Source organism: Camelus bactrianus, chromosome 12, assembly GCF_048773025.1.
Source record: "Camelus bactrianus isolate YW-2024 breed Bactrian camel chromosome 12, ASM4877302v1, whole genome shotgun sequence".
Taxonomy (NCBI): Eukaryota; Metazoa; Chordata; class Mammalia; order Artiodactyla; family Camelidae; genus Camelus; species Camelus bactrianus.
This window is the reverse complement of record NC_133550.1, coordinates 12,233,362-12,253,902: the sequence shown is the minus strand read 5'-3', so window position 1 is coordinate 12,253,902 and position 20,541 is coordinate 12,233,362. Positions and strand designations below refer to the sequence as shown.

The 20,541-nt window shown below is 44.3% G+C and overlaps 1 long non-coding RNA gene across 1 annotated transcript in view; it reads right to left on the bottom strand.

The window, feature by feature from the left end:
• Positions 1–14,047: 14,047 nt before the first annotated feature.
• Positions 14,048–20,541, bottom strand: part of LOC123619403 (uncharacterized) — a 56,339-nt gene continuing 49,845 nt past the window's right edge. Inside the window, exon 4 of the long non-coding RNA XR_012510567.1 lies at positions 14,048–17,798. This is a non-coding gene — a long non-coding RNA (uncharacterized LOC123619403). The remainder of the gene's footprint in view (positions 17,799–20,541) is intronic.

Genomic DNA, 20,541 nt, shown 5'->3' with positions numbered 1-20,541 from the left:
AGGAGAGAGTGAGGCAAGGTGACAGGCACCTAGCTGGCTACAAGGATCCTCTCTTCGCAGAGGGAGAGACTCAAAGCGGCAGCAGAGCAAACCCCAAGGCCTCTCTCCTACACTCTTTCCCTCCGTCTCCCTCGCTGAGGGCCAAGGCCTGAAGCTGTGCAGGGCAATATTGCAGACAGGCATTCGCAGGGCACCATGCCAGTTCTGATGGGGCACAGAGCCATTCTCCCTTCCCACAACTCCTTTCTCTTCGCAGCTGTCATCCCATGTCAGAGCCAGTGTCAAGAGAGAGGAGGGGGTGAGAAGTGCAAGGGAAGAGAGCAGACACTGGGCACTGATTAACAACAATTTATTGAGAATCTATCACCTGCCGAGCCCTGTGTCAGGCACTGATGAGACAAGGAAGTAATATTTAGTCAGCACGTACTACAGTCAGACCCAGCCCTAGGCTAGATGCCAGGGATATGAGGAACTAACGTATTAGACTCTCTACTGACCAGAAATTGACACGACATTGTAAACTGACTATACTTCGATTAAAAAAATAAACAGACTCTCTACTGGGTGCCGGGCACCAGGCCAGGCAGGTTACCTTCACCAGCTCATTTAACCTTCACAACAGTCCTCCGTGAGGATTCTTCTCCTGTCTTTCAGATGAGGAAACTTGCCCAGAGACATTAGTAGTATGCTAGAATTCAAACCCACATCTGCCTAACTCCAATACCCGTGCATTTTCCACCACTCAATGACTCGCCACCTCCAGAAAAGGGAGACGGGGATGGGGAGAGGAGGGTACCCTGAGCAGAAAAAGAAACTGAGTGGCATGGCCAACCTTTGGACAAGTCTGCGGTGCCTCCCCTCCACACACAGGAATGGTAACCCCATGGAGGATCGCGGCTGTCTTATTTATCTTTGCACTTGCCCCCTAGGAGGTGTCCGGATGTGTTCACTGAACCCGCACATTATGTAGGCTCACGGAGGCAACCAATGCCTCAGCTGGTCTGTGCATAACTAAGTACCACGAGAAGCGAACAACCAGTGCTCAGTGCTCACATCTCCCCTGGAGATCACGACCTGGGGTCGGGCTGGGGGATCCACCTGGAGGAAAGAAGCTGAGTGCATAGCTATGCCCAGCCCCACGCAGTGGAGAACAGAACAGACCATGCCTCCTGGAACAAGAGATCCCACATGCAGCCACTCCAGTCCCTCCACCTCTGCCCCTGCCACACACTCCTTCCTGACTTCATCCCACGGTCCTCAGCTACCCCAGGCCTCTGGACAGAACAGTAGCCACAGCTGCAGCCACTGCAGAGAGAAAGACAAAGACATGCTGGCAGCTGGGAGCAAGGGACTCCTTGGGAGCCTGGCTTAGTGGAGGCGAAGGAGTAGCCCACTACCTCGGCACCTCTCACCTCCCCACACACTCCAGCCTCCGATCCAGTCCAGCCCTCTCTGACTCTCAGTCTGGGTGGCCCTCTGGGGAGGGTGCTCGGCCTGGGAGGTTGGCTCAGCCCAGGGGGTGCTCTAGCCAAGCCGTTGGATCAGGGCTCTCTGTAAGGCACTAAAGCTACTCTCCAGCTCCATGGATCACTACACAAGAATAAAAGTACCAGCACTGTCATAGCGCCCACTACAGGCCTGTGCTATTCCCAGCATTTTCCATATATTAAGAACTCTTTCAATGCCCACAACAACTCTATATGGTCGTACTATTGTTCATCTCCATTTTACAGTTGATGGAAATAAATGAGGCTGAAACCACAGCGCAAAGAAGGTTAAACTTCAAAGTCTCATCTCGGGGCCAGATCGAAAGACATCAAAATAGGTGAGGTCTTTCAATCAGCAAATGCTGGGGCAGGTGAACTGCAACTCCAAAGCCGGGGGGACTTAGCAAGGTACCTACCTGGCCTCTCATGTGCCACCAGATAGCGGAGTGCCCCCTGCTGGAGCAAGAGCAGGGTGAGGGGGTCAGGCCCCTCTGGGAATGCCCCAGGCTTGGCTCTGGGAGACAGAATCAGGGGCCACCTTCAGAGATGAAGGGGAAATGACAAGAGACCAAGCTATTAAAAATAACCTAGAATTTGCCTGGAAATAGCTCAGAGAGTTCAGCATGTCCTAAAAAGGCCTCCAGTCCTGGAACTCTGGCAGATGCGGGGAGAGGGGGGAAGGGAGGGAGACAGAGATGAGGGAGGAAGCAGAGAGAAGGCTGAAGAAGAGATGAAGTCAGTAGCTTTCTATCACTCCCAAAGTTTGGGGGACCACTGACCCTGCTCCCTAATGACAAAGGTAATGGAAGAAGAAAGATCAGAGCTAGCCCCTCCTCCCTGAACAAGGCAAGAGAAATGAGCTCTGGTGCCTACCCTCTGCCCCCAGGGCAACAGCAGTGGGGAGAAGAGAGTCCCAGTGGGTAGCACTGATCCCAGTAATGGACACTTAGTGTGGCTTAGGGTCTGGCCTAGGAGAGAAAAGCCCCCCGCCCCCGGTGGGAAGGGGTGGGAAGCTTTCTTCCCCTTCCTGCCTCTTTTTCAAATGGCACACCAGAGCAGGAGCCAACTGCACAAGAAGCATAACAGTCACAGGCCCCACACACAACTGTGTCCTTCTCCCTCGGGTCCCAAACTGATCAGAAACTAACCAGAATTGTCCTCTGCCCCTCACTCCTCCCCGCCTTCCCCCACTGCTGAGATTCCTGGAACTGGAAATTTCCTGAGGAGAAGAGGGAACCGCCTGGCCAGCATCCTTCCTGGGTCCCCCTCACTGCTGCTGCCGCTGCTGCTACAGCTTTGGGGGGCTCTGTTCTCTGCCACTCTCGATCACCAAACCACCTAGTGCAGATTGCCAGACCGCCCCCGCCCCCAGGTCTTCCGAGCCTCTCCTCCCAGCCTTCCCTGTGGTCTTGAGCCACAGAAGCAGCAGAAGCTGCTCTCATCCCACCCCATGGCACTACTCTGGCAAGAAGATATTTATGGAGTCTACCTTCATCCCTCCCATGGCACCTTCAACCTCTGTCCTTTCGCTCTTCTGCCCTAAGCAGAGGCAAAACGCTCAATCTCCCTTCCTGGGGAAGTTCAGTCCCCTGAAGGAGGGGAGCCACAGGCCCTGGGACTGGAAGGAGGATGCAAGTGGGGTGAAAGGCAAAAGGAGGTGGCTCCTGGCCAAGACAAGAACCTTGCTCTCAAACCCATCCCCAAAGCAAAACCCTGGGTCTCAGACCCAAGACAGACGAGACAAAGCTCCAGGCTGGGGTATCAGATACCTGTGGTCAGTCTGAGTCTTGGTGGGGTTGGAAGCTTGAGACATGGGGCAGGGGGGTGGGGTGACTGTGGCTCGGGCACGGGTATTCTGGGTGGGTGCAGTGACTTACCAACTCTGGGGTCGGGGCTGCAACTGCCCGTGCAGAGCCACAGAGAAGCCGAAGAGGCTCCCCTGCTCGCCCTCCTTGCGCAGGGCGCCCATCACGTCCAGATTGAAGACTACAGCCCCCGGGGAGAGCAGTCCGGCGAGCAGGGAGCCGAGAAGGTAACAAATTCTAGGGGCCCCCCAAGGATCGCAGCCCGGAGTCCCGGCCACACAGAGGGACACCTGTTACCCTGCCATCAGCATTCCTACGCATCTTTAATTTTGCAGTTAGTGCTCCAAACAGGGTACGTGTGCGGCAGCTAAGACGGCTGTGGCTTTCAGAATACTCCCCGATGCTCACAAGCACCTTTCACTTGCTGCTGCCCGTTGTCCATCGTGTCTGGGGACAAGAGGGAGGAGGAGTGACTTGAGGGCTTTCACTAGTTAAGTTCGGTTACTCGAGATTGAGCTCCATAGGGAGGTCATGAGTATAATTATTGATAAGAAAATTATGTTCAGAATGATTTTTTCTTCAACATCAACTTGCATTCTTCTGATCTGGTGACAACATGGCGTGGCATGAGGACTGGTCTCAACGTAGTGTGACAGCTACTTTCCCTGGTGCTTAGCAACGACTGTTTATCAGTATATTGGTAGTCATTCAGCTGGTTTTGATTTGATCCAGGCTGTGTCAAGTTTTATTCTTTTAGTGACATACTTCTAACCTTATTTCTTAAAATTAATAGATTAAAAATTAAAACAGTATAAAATATAAAAATATAAAGAGCTTCATTTTACAGAAAAACTATTCCAGTAATATTGCTAGTGGAGTTATTATTAATGTTATTTCTTTAGGAGAACTCAACTACAAGACACATGCTTTATAGAAATAACTGTAGCACCATCTTGTGTGAGATACAAATTCAGTGCTTCAGTCATTGTAGTTTAATTAAAGTGATGACTATTTTTATTTCTTACTGACAGGCCAAATTCAGTTTATTTTTATTATTATAGTATTATAGGCTCAAATAAGTAACTGGCCTTTGAATTTGGTTATTTATATTTTCTGTATGTTTGCTCTTAGATGCAAGCACCCAATGGCCTAATGTACGCACAAAATTGTACAAAACATGGAAATGCTGGATCCCATGTAGCCGAGGACACAGAAAGTGTGTTTCTGTAGAATTCTTGTGATGCTACACAGTTTATGGTATTTGATGTCTTATACTCTTGTTACCCACTCAGTTCTCAGGGTATTTCTTCCCAGTACAACACCCACAGTTCTAGACACAGTGTAGAAGTTCTTGTTAAACATGTAGACGTGCTGCTTCATGTGCAAATTTGAATTTCATCTGTTTTGAGAGAAGGGATCCAGTAAGTACAGCAGGAGAACAGCCATAAAAGCCTGGGGGAGGTAAGTGTCTGCAGCTGCAATGGCACGGGCACCAGGGCCGGAGTCCTCAAAACCAGTGACTGCAGAGCTCGGTGTTTACATTAAAGCTTTAATGATCCAATCGGGAGCATAAGCATCGACTTTCATCAGATGACTATAGTTCATGGAAACTATCCTGACGATTCTATTAAGACAGGAAAAACTGAGAAATATTATAGATTATTCAAAATTTAAACAATTATAACCACAAATATTTGCTAAACACATGTTTAAGTACATAATCGAACGCAGTTTGACGCGTGTGGATTTAGGGAGTGTTATTACCAAACGTGTGCTCTTCACAATGGGATGAAATCAAACAGCCCACGTGCTTCCAAGGCGTCCGCACACCAAGCCCCGAGTTGTTAACTGATATCTTACTGACACATACTTCCAGTTTCCTCATAAAAAAGTGAATAATTTAAATACTTTTTCTTATTTTAGGCAATTGAAACCAGCCTACAGAAGTGAGAGCACTGTATTCTTTTGAAGGACAACAGCCAGGAGACTTGAATTGTCAAGCTGGAGACAGAATCACAGTTTTATCAAAAAGAGACTCACATTTTGATTGGTGGGAAGGAAAGCTCCGAGGTCAAACTGGCATTTTTCCAGCCAACTCTGTTACCATGAATTAAAGTTTATATTATTTCCTTCTTTGAGAATTACAAGAAAATTATTTCTACACTCACAGGATTTTCTATCCAGTTAAACAATGTTTAATACAAGCTCAAAATCTCTTCTGTTTATTCCGTAAACTTTTATCCTGTACGTTAAACATTTTGTTCTTCTATATATAAATATTTACCTTACATATCTTTAAATACTTTCCACTAATTTTATTACATATACTATTTAAGAGTTAATGTCTTCCAATTTATATGGTCACATTTCTTTTGTGTTCATTTTCGAACATCCGTAAACATTTGATTTGGCTTTTTGTAAGTAATGGCTTTAATTTGGGAAGCTTAAGGATGGGGGCATGAATTCTAACTCGGTATTAAGTAATAATTAGAGTTGTAGGTACTAACTAGAATATTAATTCTTAAAATTATTTCTATACCTTTAAAAATTACATATATATGTTTCTTGTACACATATGTAACATGCTGTCACAAACAAATCCAACCATTATTCATTAAAAAAAGATGACATCTATTAACTTTTTTCTTTGTGAGGTTATGTTCATTTGTAGCAGTAGAATAAACTTACATTGACATGGTTCTGTTGTCCTTAAATACATGTTTTTAAATGCTATTCGTGTTTTGTAAAGTAACCAGAGGTCTGTGTTTGGTCTGCAGGTTAAAACTCACCTCCGTGATTGTACTGCTAAGTTCTTTTCTTCAGTTTTATTAACATAAAGTTGATAAATAAAACTGTAAAATTTTTAAAGTGTCAGTGATTTGAATTACATGGACGTTGTGAAAAGATTCCTGCTGAGTTAATGAACACATCCAAAATCTCACATACTTTTTTATTTGATGAGAACCCTTAAGTTCTACTCTCTAGCAAATTTCAGTCATAGAATGCAACATTATAATTGTAGTCACCACACTGTACATTAGATCCCCAGAACATACTCCTCTTACAAACTGAAAGTTTGTACCCTTTGATCAACATCTCTTAATTTTGCCCACCTCCCAACCCCTGGTCGACACCAGTCTGGTCTCTTTCTATGAGTTTGGCTCTTTTGAATCCCATTTGAGATCATACAGTATTTATTTGTCTTTGTCTGATTTATTTCATTTAACATAATCCCCTCAAGTTTCATCCATGTTGTTGCAAATTTCAAGATTTTCTTCCTTTGTTTATATATATATATGTATCATTTTTTCCTTATCCATTCATCTGTTGATGAACATTTAGGGTTTTCTGTATATAATAACATGTCAGCTGTAAACAGAGATAATCTTACTTCCTCCTTTCTAGTTTGAATGCCTTTTATATCTTTTTCTTGCCAAATTGCTCTGGCTATGGCTTCCAGTACAATGCTGAATAGAACTGGTGAGGATGGATGTCCTGATTGTTCCTGATCCTGGAGGGAAAGTTTTCAGATTGTCACTGTAGAGTATGATGTTAGCTGTGGGCTGGTCAAACATGAGCATCTTGTTTAATCTCCACATATTTGTGAACTTTCCAGTTTTCTTCTTACAATTGATTTCTAGTTTTATACCATTGCAGCCAGAAAAAGATGCTTGATATGATTTCAGCCTTCTTAAATTCCTTAAGATCTATTTTGTGCCTAACATAGACTCTATCCTGGAGAATGTTCCATGTTCACTTGTGAAGAATGTTTATTCTGCTGCTATTGGATGAAATGTTCTGACATGTTCTTTAAGGCCAGTGTTTCCTTACTGATTTTCTGTCTGGATGATCTATCCATTGATGAAAGTTGGGTATCAAAGTCCCCCCCATAATTTTGTATTGCTGTCTATTAATATTTGCTTTATATATTTCGCTGCTCCTATGTTGGGCACATAAATATTTGCAAGTGTTATAGCTTCTTGTTGAATTGACCCCTTTATTGTTATATAATGACCTTCTCTGTCTCTTATTACAGTATTTTGATTAAAGTCTATTTTTTCTGAGGTACAGCTACCTCTGCTTTCTTTTGTTTTTCATTTGCATGGAATATCTTTTTCCATCCCTTCACTTTCAGTCTGCATGTGTCTTTAAAGCTGATGAATCTTTTGTAGGTAGCATATAGTTGGGTCTTATTTTTTTTAATCCATTTAGCTACTCTGTGTCTTGATTAGAGAATTTAGTCTATTTATACTTGAACTAATAATTGATAGATAAGGACTTACTATTGCCGTTTAGTTGATTATTTCTTGGCTGTTTTGTAATTCCTCTGTTCCTGTCTTCCTCTCTTCCTCTCTGTCCTTGTGATTTGATAATTTTATGTAGTGCTATTCTTAAATTCCTTTCTCTTCTTCTTTTGTATATCTACTGTATATTTTTGCTTTGAGTTTACCATGAGGCTTACAGAAAACATAAGTCTGTCTCAAGCTGTTAACAACTTTGCACACATATTAAAGTTCTCCATTTTTACCCCCCCACACACATTTTGTCTTTAATATCACAATTTATCTATTTTTACCTGTGTATCCATCAACAAATCATCATAATTATAGTTACGTCAATGTTTGTTATTTAACCTTCATACTAGATTTATAAGTGATTTCACCACCACCAGCATTAAAATAGGGGAGTATTCTGAATGGAACTATTTTTAATTTTACCAGTGAGTTTTATGCTTTACTATGTTTTCCTGTTATTAATTTGCATCACTTCATTTCCTCTTGAAGGACTCCCTTTAGCATCTCTCATGAGGCAATGATAGTGGTGATGAACTTCTTCAGCTTTTGTTTGTCTGTAAAACTCTTTCTCTCTCATTTAATTCTGAAGGACAGCTTTGCCAGGTAGAGGACTCTTGGTTGATGGTTTTTTCTTTCAGCACTTTGAATGTATATCATCCTGAGAGACTTCCTGAGTCAGGACATCTGTTTCTCTTCCCAGTCTAGTGAAGTTTTCAGCTATTATTTCCTTGAATAGGCGTTCTGCCTCTTTTCCTCTCTCTTCTCTGGAATGTCTTTAATCTACATGTTCGCCTGCTTGGAGGTTCCTGAAAGTCCCCTAAGTATCTTCACTCTTCATTCTTTTTCCTTCTTGTTCTCTGCTTGAATAAATTCTACCGCCCTGTTTGCAAGTTTGTTGATCATTCCTTTTGATCAATCTAGTCTACTATTGAACTTCCCAGTTGAACTTTTCAGTTCAATTGTTTTATTCTATTTTTCAGTTCTATGATTGCTGTTCTGTACTTTTCAATATTTTCTGTCTCTTGTTGAAGTTTTCACTTTGTTCATGCATTGTTCTCCTGAATCAGTGAGCATTTTTATGACTGTTATTTTAAACTCTCTCTCAGAGTAAATCATTTCTTTCTATTTTATTATGGTAAGTTTCTGAAGATTTAGCTTGTTCTTTTGTTTGGAATCTATTCCCCTGTTTCTTCATTTTCCTTGACTCTCTGTGTTGGTTTCTGCACATTAGATAAAACCACCACCTCTGCCAGTCTGGATGGAATGGTCTCCCGCAGGAGTTGAACCCTGGCAGTCAGCCAGCCCTCAGCTCCTGGTTGTGTCTTTATTAACCTCTGCGATTGCCCAAACTGCTCTCTTTGTTTTTAGTGGCTCCCAAGACCCATCAGTTTTCCAAAGGGGAAACTCTCAGGCAGCGCCTAAACGTGGGTCGATTGGAAGCTGGACCCTCAGACAGGACTGAGAAAGTGCGTAATGAAGCCCTTTCTTTGGAGAAACTGGAGGATGAGTGTTTTGACTTGCTCACCCCGTGCTGAGCTGTAGGGTATAGCTGAGGGGGGTACTCCTGTGTCCATTTAAAAAGTGCGTCTTTGTTTCAGCTCTGTGGGACTCGGGAGTGTAAGTCCTACAGGCTACCAAACCTGGGTGACTGGGGGCCATCTCTCGAATGGCAGCTATAAAAGCTGGGGCACTAGATGTGTGGACAAACTCCTTCCAGGGAGACGCTTGGTTTTACTGCTGGAGTGAGCCAGAGGGAGAAGGCGGGGCTCTGGGGAGGGTCACAGCTGGCACCTGGGTGTGTGCTAACTAGATGCTGGGCCCCAGGCGGCCCTTTGCAAAGTCTGCAACCAAACCCCTTCCAGGGAAGTGGAAGCGGGAAGATCACATTTCTACCTGCAACCTCTGAGCTGGGGCCTCGGGGAGTAGCCCAGCAGGTGCTGGTGCTCCCACTGGTTCCCTGTTGGCCGCATTCCTGTGGGGCTGGTGGACACAGGCCCTGCTGACTTTCACAGCTCAGTTACCTTGAGCTCACCCCTTGGATGGAAGCCTTAAAGTTGAGGGGGGTGCGAGTTGTTCAGTTTAGACCCCTCGCTCCACAGGGAGAAGCTGGGAGTTGGGGGTCCTCTCAATTGCAGGGCACTGCGCTGGGGGTGGGGTTTATGGTGGGGATGTGCCTTTCCTACCCCTTCTGATGTGGGTGTTTTCTGTTACCCTATCTGTAGGAAACACTCAGCCAGGCTCTGGGTTTCTCTCAGAGGCAATTGCTCCATAAATAGCCGTGTACTCAGTGCCTTTGTGGTAGAAGGGACATTCAGGAGCCTCTAAGTTACCATCTTTGTCCTTCTAACTTCTTTCTTGAACTCCAGACCCGTATCTCCAACTGTGCTTTTGACAGCTCTATTCGGACGTGTAATAGCTCCTCAAACCTCGGTCGTCCGAGGTGAAGCTCGCCCTTGCTTTCCTGCCCCTAAAGCCTGCCCCTCCCGTGGTGCCCCTCTTCAGTGACCAGAAATCCCACTTGTTACCGAGTCCAAACTCGTTCTGCTCGCCGCACGACAGGCCAATAAAACGGGAGATAAAGTGTTGGGGCAAAGAATAGCGACTTTATTCGGAAAGCTGGCCGACCAAGAGGTTGGCCTACTAATGTCTTGGAGAACCAGCCTACTCCAGTCAGAATACAGTCTCCTTTTATACAGAAAAACAGGGGAGGCGGTGTGGTTGTTGCAAACTTCTCGCTGCAGGAAGTCTTTGTTCCTGCAGCCGTCCATGTGGGTCAGGCCATGGTGTCCCTGTAAACCTCCAACAAAACAAAGGTTATTTTCTGTTTTGCAACTTACCATCTCTACATAAGTGCAGAAGTGCTAACATCCTTAAAGGTCGGAGTCCCGAGAATAGGCTCTCCTGTACATTTCAGGCTAAAGGCAACATTGTTTCACAAAAGGTGCACAGCTAGCAAGACTAAGCCTGGAAAACAAGGCACAGTGGTCAAAGCCACAGGAACAGAGCCAATATGGAGTCCGATTTGTTCTTTTCCGTTACAGAGGGACACGGTGACAGCCTCCTGGCGACTGGCCGGAGGCGTGGCCTGCTGAGAGCAGCCTGGTGATTGGCCAGACAGGCCGCAGGGGTCACAGGGAGGCATTATTATGATGCACCACGGGTGGTTATAAAAGCCGGCGCCGCTGCCAAGGTGAGCCATAGCAGAGATGGCCTTTCCGGTTCTCCTGCTACTTGTGGCCACGTCCTCGACCGCCTTCTCCATACCCACCTCTGACACACTCCATGCCCACTCCGATTGCCCCGGGTCCCTCACCCACACCGAGCACTCTACTCTAGTGCCAGGGTCCACCTTCGGGCCCCTCTGCGGGCCAGCAAGCCCGCGTACCCGCACCCGGCGCCCCCTGTACCGGCATGGGCTGGCCTGGCTCCTCTCCTTCTGGTTCCAGCCCCGCGGCGGGGGATCGGGCTCCGACAACAGGAGCACAGCGGACCCCTGCCCATCCTGGGACTGTCCCTCCCAGGCCTCTGCTGTCCCAACACAGCTGCCAACCAGCCCGCCAAGCGACCACTCACAGACTTCGGACAGAGGGCAGCCGCTGACTCCTGTGCCGCACTCCCCAGGACCTCCTCCAGCTGAGCCGCGGGTATCCGGCCCCAAGCCTCACGTTGACGAGCCCCATGTCCACTTACGCCTCTGGCCGTCGGCACCTCTGCCGGTCCCGGGTCAGCCGGCAGGAAGAGGCTGCTACACCGTGGACGAGAAGGACATCCTTCCGATCCTCAGGCGTGCCGTCCCCTACCTTGGCCCTGGCTCCCTTGGCCCTGGCTCCCTTGGCCCTGGTTCCCTCCCTGACTCTCAGCCCCAACCTTCTCCATGAAGAGAAGGATGGGTACCAACAGTCCAGCCTGCCCTACAGCCAGCCAGCCAGACGGGAGGCCGAGAGCAGAAACGGCGACCTGGACCCAAAGGCCGTCCTGTCCCTAACACGGACTGGAAACATCCCAGGCCACCAGCCCAGGCCAGGCTCCATATACCGGTGCTGCGGCTGGAGCAGTCGCGTCAGTGGTGCTCCAAGGAGGCGATGGCGGGCTTTGGCAAGGGCAGGCACTCCAACGTCACCATTTCGGTGCCCGGGACCCTTGAGAGCGTGGTCCTCCTCCTTATGGGTCATTGGGCCGAGGTGCTGGCGGGCCCCTGGCCTGGGACCACATTCCACCGAACGTCCTGGTTCTACAACACCTGCGGGGTCATCTTCTTGTTCAGATTAATCTTGGGGAGGAGAAAGGTGCCAGGAGAACAGGAGCCCCGGGTCGCGGCAGGGAGGGAGGGGCGTGGGCACGTCCCAGGGGAGCCCCCGGCCCTGACCATAGAGGAGTCCCTGGCTGAGCTCCAGAGGCTGCCGGGGAGATATTACGACCTGGAGCGGGAAGTGGAGGCCTTGCAGCAGCAGGAGGAGTGGTGCAAGCAGGAGGCTGAGGTCCTTGCAATCCAAAGGGCCTTGGAGGATTTCCTCAGGGAGGTCTCTTGACTGTTCCCTTGGCAGCAGGGGGTGCACTCGGGTGGGGGGGGTGAGTTGGGGGGAAAGGGGGTGGGGGGGCACGGGAGGAGAGCTTCCCATGTATGTGAGTTGTCAATAAACAATGTGTTGGGATGCAAAACGTGTCCACGAGTGATGGTGGCCCCAGGAACCGCATCGCACGGAGTCCTCACACCCTTCAGCGGGCTGGTGTCCACTGGGCAGGTGCCTCCGTGGTTGTGAACTACAGAGCCAGCACCATGACACCCTGCCCGACCTCCTGGTGCCAGCACCGAGCGGGGTGACTTCAGATGGAAAGAAACCAGGTGGGGGGGGTCTGCTCCCCGTGTTTCTCCAAAGACTGCTTCCGGCCTGAGGCAGCCAGTTGGTTGCAAAACTTAGGTTTCCACCTGACGTTCTGGCTCTGACCTCCAGCCACGGCGGCAGTGCCCCTCCACCCCAGGGTCCTGCATGGGGCAGGCCTTGGATGATCGATCATGGGGGAGGGACCAGAGGCAGGAGCTCTACTCTCTGCTGCTGGGTGGGGACACGGGGAGAGGGGGCGCAGACAGCTGGCCACTCGCTCAGAGCCACAGAAGCCCTACAGGACTGGGGGCGGACTTGCTCCGGCTGCTCTAGGTTGGAGGAGCGGGGCTGGCTGGACAGAGCAAGGCAGAGCAGCTTTCAGTGGGAATTGGGAGACCGGAGGGTGCTGGCGGACGTGGAGGGAAATGGCTGTTTCCAAGAGGCAGAGCTGAGAATTGGTGATGAGTAGGACGCTGAGGGGCTGAGGGGCGGCAGCTCAGGTGGGGTGGGCTCCATTTCCCAGGAGCCACCCCAGCAGAGTCCCCTCTCATGTCCTCGATCAGCTGCGAGACCAGAAAGCGACCGAGTCAGTGTCCTCTGATCCAGAGGGGGCAACACGGCCCACCTGGCCGGGCGCTCCTCGCAGCAGGGCCTGACATAAACTTGAGGTTGGTCACAATGTGACGAAACAGCACTGAGTTTCATATAGTTGACAAAACGTCTTACTCACACACGTGAGTCTAACTAGTCACCAAAAAATATCACTGTCCTTTGTGCATACATCAGTACACAGTTTCTATGCCAGTATAAATAACAGCCCAGCACCTAATGCAGTTTCAAAAAGCAGTTACTTGTAGTTAATTTATATTACAGTTATTTATGAAAATAGCACAGATTAGTGGGAAAGAGTCAGTGGCTTCCAGATTTAAATAAAAATAGAAATCTTTACTATTAGAGCAAGAGAAGTTTAGAGATTAGAAAAAATAAGATTTTTAAAAAAGATTAGAGGTTAGCGATCTCTAGATTACACTGCAATGAAATGTACACACATGATTTATAAATAAATGATAAAGTGACGTCTCTGCCCATAAAGATATTCAAACATAAATTACCTCCTGATAAATACCAATAAGGGAAAGAGAATAGAAACAGGAGTTCAGAGAGAGGAAAGATGCTAAACATTCAACTGTCGAGCAAGAACTAATCGTATGCTTATTTATATGAATGATCCTGGACACTGAATTTCTATGGATGGATGCTTTTAGAAGAGCAAAAACTAGACAGCAAGTATCTAATCTTGAATTAAAATATTTATATGCCACACTTTATAAAGAATAGAGGTTCATAGTTTTTCAAAATTCATTAGAGAATATTAACGCAAAACAGCCTGAAGACCACAGCTGAACCGGAAGGAAACTTGTTCCACTTATAACCTCCTTCCTATGGCCTTTTTGGCGGCCTGTACTGCTCGCGCAGGCAGTGCTGTTATGCATGAGTACACATAAACCTGGATCAAACAACATCCATTCATTACACTTTTTTGAACCACATATGAAATAAAAATTGCAAGTGATATATGGTATTTTTCTTTCTTTTTCTGGCTTACTTCACTTAGAATGATGATCTCTAGGTCCATCCATGTTGCTGCAAATGACATTATTTTATTCTTTTTCATGGCAGAGTAGTATTCCATTGTATAATATATCACAACATTTTTTAAAATTAAGTTACAGTCAGTTTACAATGTGTCAATTTCCAGTGTGGAGCACAGTTTTTTCAGTTATACATGAACATACATATATTCATTGTCTCATTCTTTTTCACCATGAGCTACCACAAGATCTTATATATATTTTCCTGTGCTATACAGTATAATCTTGTTTATCTATTTTATATATACCTGTCAGTATCTATAAATTTCAAACTCCCAGTCTGCCCCTTCCCACCTCCCTCCACCTGGCAACCACAAGTTTGTATTCTATGTCTTATTTTGTGTGTATATGCCACATCTTTATTCATTCATCTGTTGATGGACCCTTAGGTTACTTCCATATCTTGGCTATTGTAAATAATGCTAGTGTGAACATTGGAATGCATGAAGCTTTTCAATTTAGTATTTTTGTTTTTTTCAGGTATGTACCCAGGAGTGGAGTTGCTGGATCATATGGTTGTTTTAGTTTTTTGAAAAACCTCCATACAGCTTTCCATACTCGCTACACCAATTTATATCCGCTCGGAGGTAGGGCTCTACCGATCCTGCCTGTGGCTCACTGGTGGCTCAGGGGACTGCTTAAGGCTGCAGGGTGGCTCTGAGATGAGCTTCCCCTGCTGGGCTGGTGCCCTGGGGAATGTTCCTGCGGTCTTGGAGCTGGGTCCGCCCCTGGCAGCAAGGCATAGACTGTGGGCCTCAAGGCTCCTGGAGGACAGGCAGGTCAGGCAGCAGCATAGGGGCATCCATCTGGACCTCACGCTGCAGGGACTCGACGTCTGCAGGGATCATGCCATGGCCCTCAAGCCAGTCAGCAAGGAAGGAGGCCAAGAGCGGGCAAGTCGGCCTGGCCATCCTGGGGCCCATCAGCCACACCCACACCGAAAGAGTGGCTTAGGAATTCCTCCAGGTCAAGGCCAACACCCTAGTCAGCCCCACTGCCCTTTGGTGTGCCCGAGAACACAGGGGCAAGGGGTCCTCCACCTGCGACTTGGACAGCAGCTGGGTCACCAGGTTGACTGTCGGGTGACTCTGAGGCGGAGGGCTGAGGGGGCCCCCAGGATCTTGAGGGACTGGTCATCTCAAGGTCCCGGCAGCCAGGCTCACCGGCCACAGTGTGTGAGGGGTCCCTTTTCTCCACATCCTCCACATTAGTCATTTGTGATTTTTGATAACAGCCATTCTGACAGATGTGAGGTGGTACCTCGTTGTGCCTTGGATTTGCATTTCCCTGATGGTCAGTGATGCTGAGCATCTTTTCAAATGCCTGTTGGCCATTTGCATGTCTTCTTTGGGAGAAAAAAAAAAAAAGTCTGTTCATATCTTATGCTCAATTAAAAAAATTTTTTTTTGAGTTGTATGAACTGCTTGTATATTTTGAATTTTAGCCTCTTATAAGTCATATTACTTGCAAATATTTACTCCTATTCAGTATTGTCTTTGGTTTTGTTGATGGTCGTCTTTTCTGTGCAAAAACTTTTAAGTTTAATTAGGTACCATTTGCTTATTTTTGCCTTTATTTCCTTTGCTTTAGGAAACAGATAAAAGTATTGCTATGATCTATGTCAAAGAATAGTCTGCCTATGTTTTCCTCTAGAAGCTTTATGGTTTCTGTTCTTACATTTAGGCTTTTAATCCACTTTAATTTTTTTTAATTTTTGTATATGGTGTTAAGATAATATTATAATATCATTCTTTTACAGGTAGCTGTCCAGTTTTCCAGCACCACTTACTGCAAGACTGTCTTTTTCCATTGTATATTCTTGCTTCCTTTGTCAAAGATTAGTTGACTGTGGGTGTGTGTGTTTATTTCTGGGCTCTCTATTCTGTTCCATTGATCTGTGTGTCTGTTTTCGTGCCAGTTTTATACTGTTTTGATTATTGTAGATTTGTAGTAAAATTTGAAGCCAGGGAGTATGATTCCTCCAGCTCTGTTCTTCTTTCTCAAGATCGTTTTGGCTATTCAGGGTCTTTGCATTTCCATACAAATTTTAAAATTATTCTAATTCTCTGAAAGTTCCATGGACTATTACCTATTCATAAAAAAGAATGAAATTTGGCCATTTGCAACATGGATGGACTTGGAGGGTCTTATGCTAAGTAAAAGAAGTCAGACAGAGAAAGACAAATGCAGCATGATATCACTTATATGTGAAATCTGAAAATACAATAAATTGGTGAAGACAATAAGGAAGAATCAGACTCACAGATACAGAGAACAAACTAGCAGTTACCAGTGGGAACAGAGGGGGGGAAAGGACAATATAGGGATGGAGGATTAAGAGGTACAAACTATTATGTATAAAATAAGCTACAAGAATATATTGTATGATGCAGGAAGTATAGGTAATATTTTATAATAACCATAAATAGAGTATAACAATTACAAATTTTAAATCACTATGTTGTAAACCTGTAACTTACATAATATTGTACATAAATTATACTTCAATTGAAAAAAATGAGGTTGAGCTGTAAAAAAAAAACAAACTATAATATCTATCTGGAGAATGTTTTGTTTCATGTGTGTTCGACAAGAATGTTCATTCTGCCTGTGTTGAAAGGAATGTTCTCTTTATGTCTGTCAGGTCAATTTGATCTAAAGTATAGTTCAAGTCCAAAATTTCCTTATTGCTTTTCGATCTTGATGATTTATTCATTATTGAAAGTGAAGTACTGAAGTAGGAGGAATTATGAGCTGAAATGATCTCTCTTGGCCCTGAACTGTGCCACCTTGGGGAAGGGTTGATGTGGGTCAAGTCAAAATTTTCTTCTATCTCCAATGCATCCAAACTCATACTTTTTTGTTCCAGCACACTTCTCCATTCAAAACCTGGACTTCCAGATAGGCTCGTTCATGTGTGAGTGATTGTCTGAGACAGGGTTCTCCAGGGGCTCCTGGATCATGGCTGGGAGGAACAGGAGCTAGTTCATGGACCACTTCAGGGTCAACAGCCAAGATCAAGGTCTACAAGCCTATTACTCAATGTGCAGGTGGGCAAGGCTCCTCCTGGGTCCCATGGCATATGGTGCTGGATCTCATAACTCCCTCAAGGCACTTTAGTCTGTAAATAGATGCTAAATCTTTGTTGTTTGGAAGGGGCACATGAAGAAGTATGTCTTCCCCCACTTGTAACCATAAGTTTGTTTTCTCTATCTGTGAATCTTTTTCTGTTTTGTAAATAAGTTCATTTGTGTCTTTTTTTAGATTCTACATTTAAGTGATATCATTTGGCATTTTTCTTTCTCTTTCTGGCTTCACTTAGAATGACAATCTCCAGGTCCATCCATGCAAATGGCATTATTTCATTCCCTTTTATGGCTGAGTAGTATTCCATTGTGTGTGCGTGTGTGTGTGTGTGTGTGTGTGTGTGTGTGTGTGTGTGTGTGTAGATACATAGATAGATGATAGATAGATAATCTTCTTTATCCAGTGGATGAAGTATTCAACTACACAAAACAATTCAGAGTTATTGAGTCATATTTGCGCCTTTAAATGCAAAGTAACCCTTCCAAAATGTTCAAAAGTTCAGAGTTGCAGAAGTCTTCATGCTGTACCCAAAGGCTAAGCAGCTCTGTGTGCCTTGGGTGCCAGAAATCATTCTTCTCTTGCTCATCCTCTTTCCCTTTCTTCCCTCTGCACTTCTCCACTTTCTTTGGCTTTCTCTCCCTTGCAGGCACTGTGCAAAATAGTAAAAAAAAAAAAAAAGTAATTAAAAAAGATAGACATTCTAACAAAAACTGTAATAGGCTTCTTTGGGAAAATAATGCAAAAATAATCTTCTATAATACATGTTCCATATATAACACATGTGGAACATATATAGGTGAAGTATTGAGCCAGAATTTTATAATATTTAAAACTTCCAAGAATTTTTTCAGGTAAAATGAATAGCCTTATTTTACAAAAAAGGAAACAACATCTCTGAAATTAAATATGTTGGGCCATTTAATTTCAGCCATTCAGCTATTAAGTGACATCTCATTCCAGTGCAGACCTTTCTGTCCTCAAATCTCATACTCCTGAGGGAATTCTGTGTTTCCAATCACTAACACTCACAGTTTCATAAATTGGTATAACATTTCATGCCTCTGAAAACATTTTGAAAATTTCTCGAGGCCCACAGCTATCAAACCTACACTGCTGGTGAGACTGTAACTTGGTGCAGCCATTAAGGAAAACAGTATGGAGATTCCTCAAAAAACTAAAAATAGACTTACCATATGATCCAGCAATCCCACTTCTGGGTATATATCCAAAAGGAACTCTAATTCAAAAAGACACCTGCACCCCAATGTTCATAGCAGCACTATATATAATAGCCAAGACATGGAAGCAACCTAAATGTCCACTGACAGATGACTGAATAAAGAAGTTGTGGTATATGTATACAATGGAATACTACCCAGCCATAAAAAAATAAAATAACGCCATTTGCAGCAACATGTATGGACCTAGAGATCGTCAGTCTAAGTGAAGTAATCCAGAAAGAAATTTTGGGAGTTTGAGATTCATAAATGTTAGCCATTATATATAAAAATAGAGTTTTAAAAGTTTCTTCTGTATAGCACAGGGAACTATGTTCAATATCTTGTAATAACCTTTAATGAAAAAGAATATGAAAATGAATATATGTATGTATATGCATGACTGGGACATTGTGTTATACACCAGAAATTGAAAAAAACAAGAAAAAAAACACTTCTTTTAAATTTAAAAAAAAAAATCTAATAACCAGCACAAAGTCCCCTGGTCGCCTCCAGAATAGGTGCTTTTTCACAGGGAGATAACTTGCTGCTTTTCTCACAACTCTGCTGTCCATAGAGTGGTTTCCAGGTCTCTGTTATGGATTCTCCCTTCAAGTGAGTTGGGTTTCATGTTCTATTCAAGGGTGTGTGTGTGGGTGTGTGGGGGTGTGTGTGTGTGTATGTACATGGTTTGCAGGGAACAGAAAAGATGTAGATTGACAACTGGCAGACAGTCAAGGTCAATCACTGAAACTGGATAATCTGACATCAAGTAAACCTCACTTGCCATGTTTTGCTTTTACATCTCTGACATTCCTACTACTGATGCTGCTTTCAGCATTCTGTTGGCTTCCTTAACATCATTTTGCTCTAAATTAAAATGTATGGGGAAAAAATGAGCCATTTTGTTACAAGTTGAATTGCTGATATTTCCTTCCTTTGACAAGTCCTGACTTGTTTTCCAGCACTCACATGTGTTCTAGTGTATTTTTCTGTGCATTGTCTCACTTTAAATGAGCCATAATCTTTTACAGCAGAGTACTGATTTTGCTTTCAAAAAAGACCCTCTATTCCATTATACTTCCTGATCAATTTATATCATTTTGCATGAGAATTTTTCTTTTTCTTACCACATAAAATGTTTTTATTTTATATTAGTCTATATGTCATTTGCAGAATACTGAATTATATGTCCAAAATTTATTTTGAAAAGTGTTAGTTTGCTTTACAAAAAGTCAGGCCACTTGACAATTTCAGTTTCTTTTTTTGATGTGTGTTTTTGCTTATTTATTGAGTACATATTTGTTATATCAGAACTCATAGGCAGTGCTGAATTTAAAATCATAATAATCATTATTAATTAAAGTGAAGTTTAGAGTAATGAATATTATTATAACAATGTATATTAAGTTGTCCCAAATGCTAGACAGTATGCAAAAGGACATGTGACTCTTTAACATGTGACTCTTCATTGACTATTTATGCCCTGAGGAATTTCAGTGTTGTTTATATAAAGAACGTATGTCATTCTCAGAAACACTCTGTGATGTAGGCACTGCAGTTATTCCCATATTCAGATGAGAAGCTAAGGCTAAGAAGAAACTCAGTGACTTGATCACAGATAGTAAGTGGCAGAGACAGGATTCTAAGCCTCTTAATTACTACAGTTTTTGGTAGGTATTGCTGTTTTTGTCATTGTATGTTTTGCTTTACTATCTAGAAAGCAAATGAAAGATCAAAGTCCTCCAAAGGAAAGCACTTAAATTCCCATTTGCCTACAAAGTTTACCTAGAAATTTACTTAGGAAGTTTAATCCCTCTTTCACACCATTTCCTTTACTAGTTGTGACAGAAAAAGCCTCAAGAGCATTTAGTGTGTTGTATTTAGTGTCCAAACTCACAGCTGTTTTAAAATATTACAGCCACCAGTTTTTGGATACATTGCTATACTAAAGGACTCAAATAGGAGTAAGGGGCTCAGTTTGTACCCATTTTCTCCTAATTTTGCCTTCAAGTGTTAATTACTCTGTAATAACACTTTTACAAGTTTCTTCTGCCCTATATCTCAGGCACAATATTAGGTTCTACTATAATGATTATACTTCGTCACCCGTCCTAGCAAACCTTTTTATATTTTTTAATTGCCCTTGAAATAGTTCTTTCTGGAGTCTTTCAA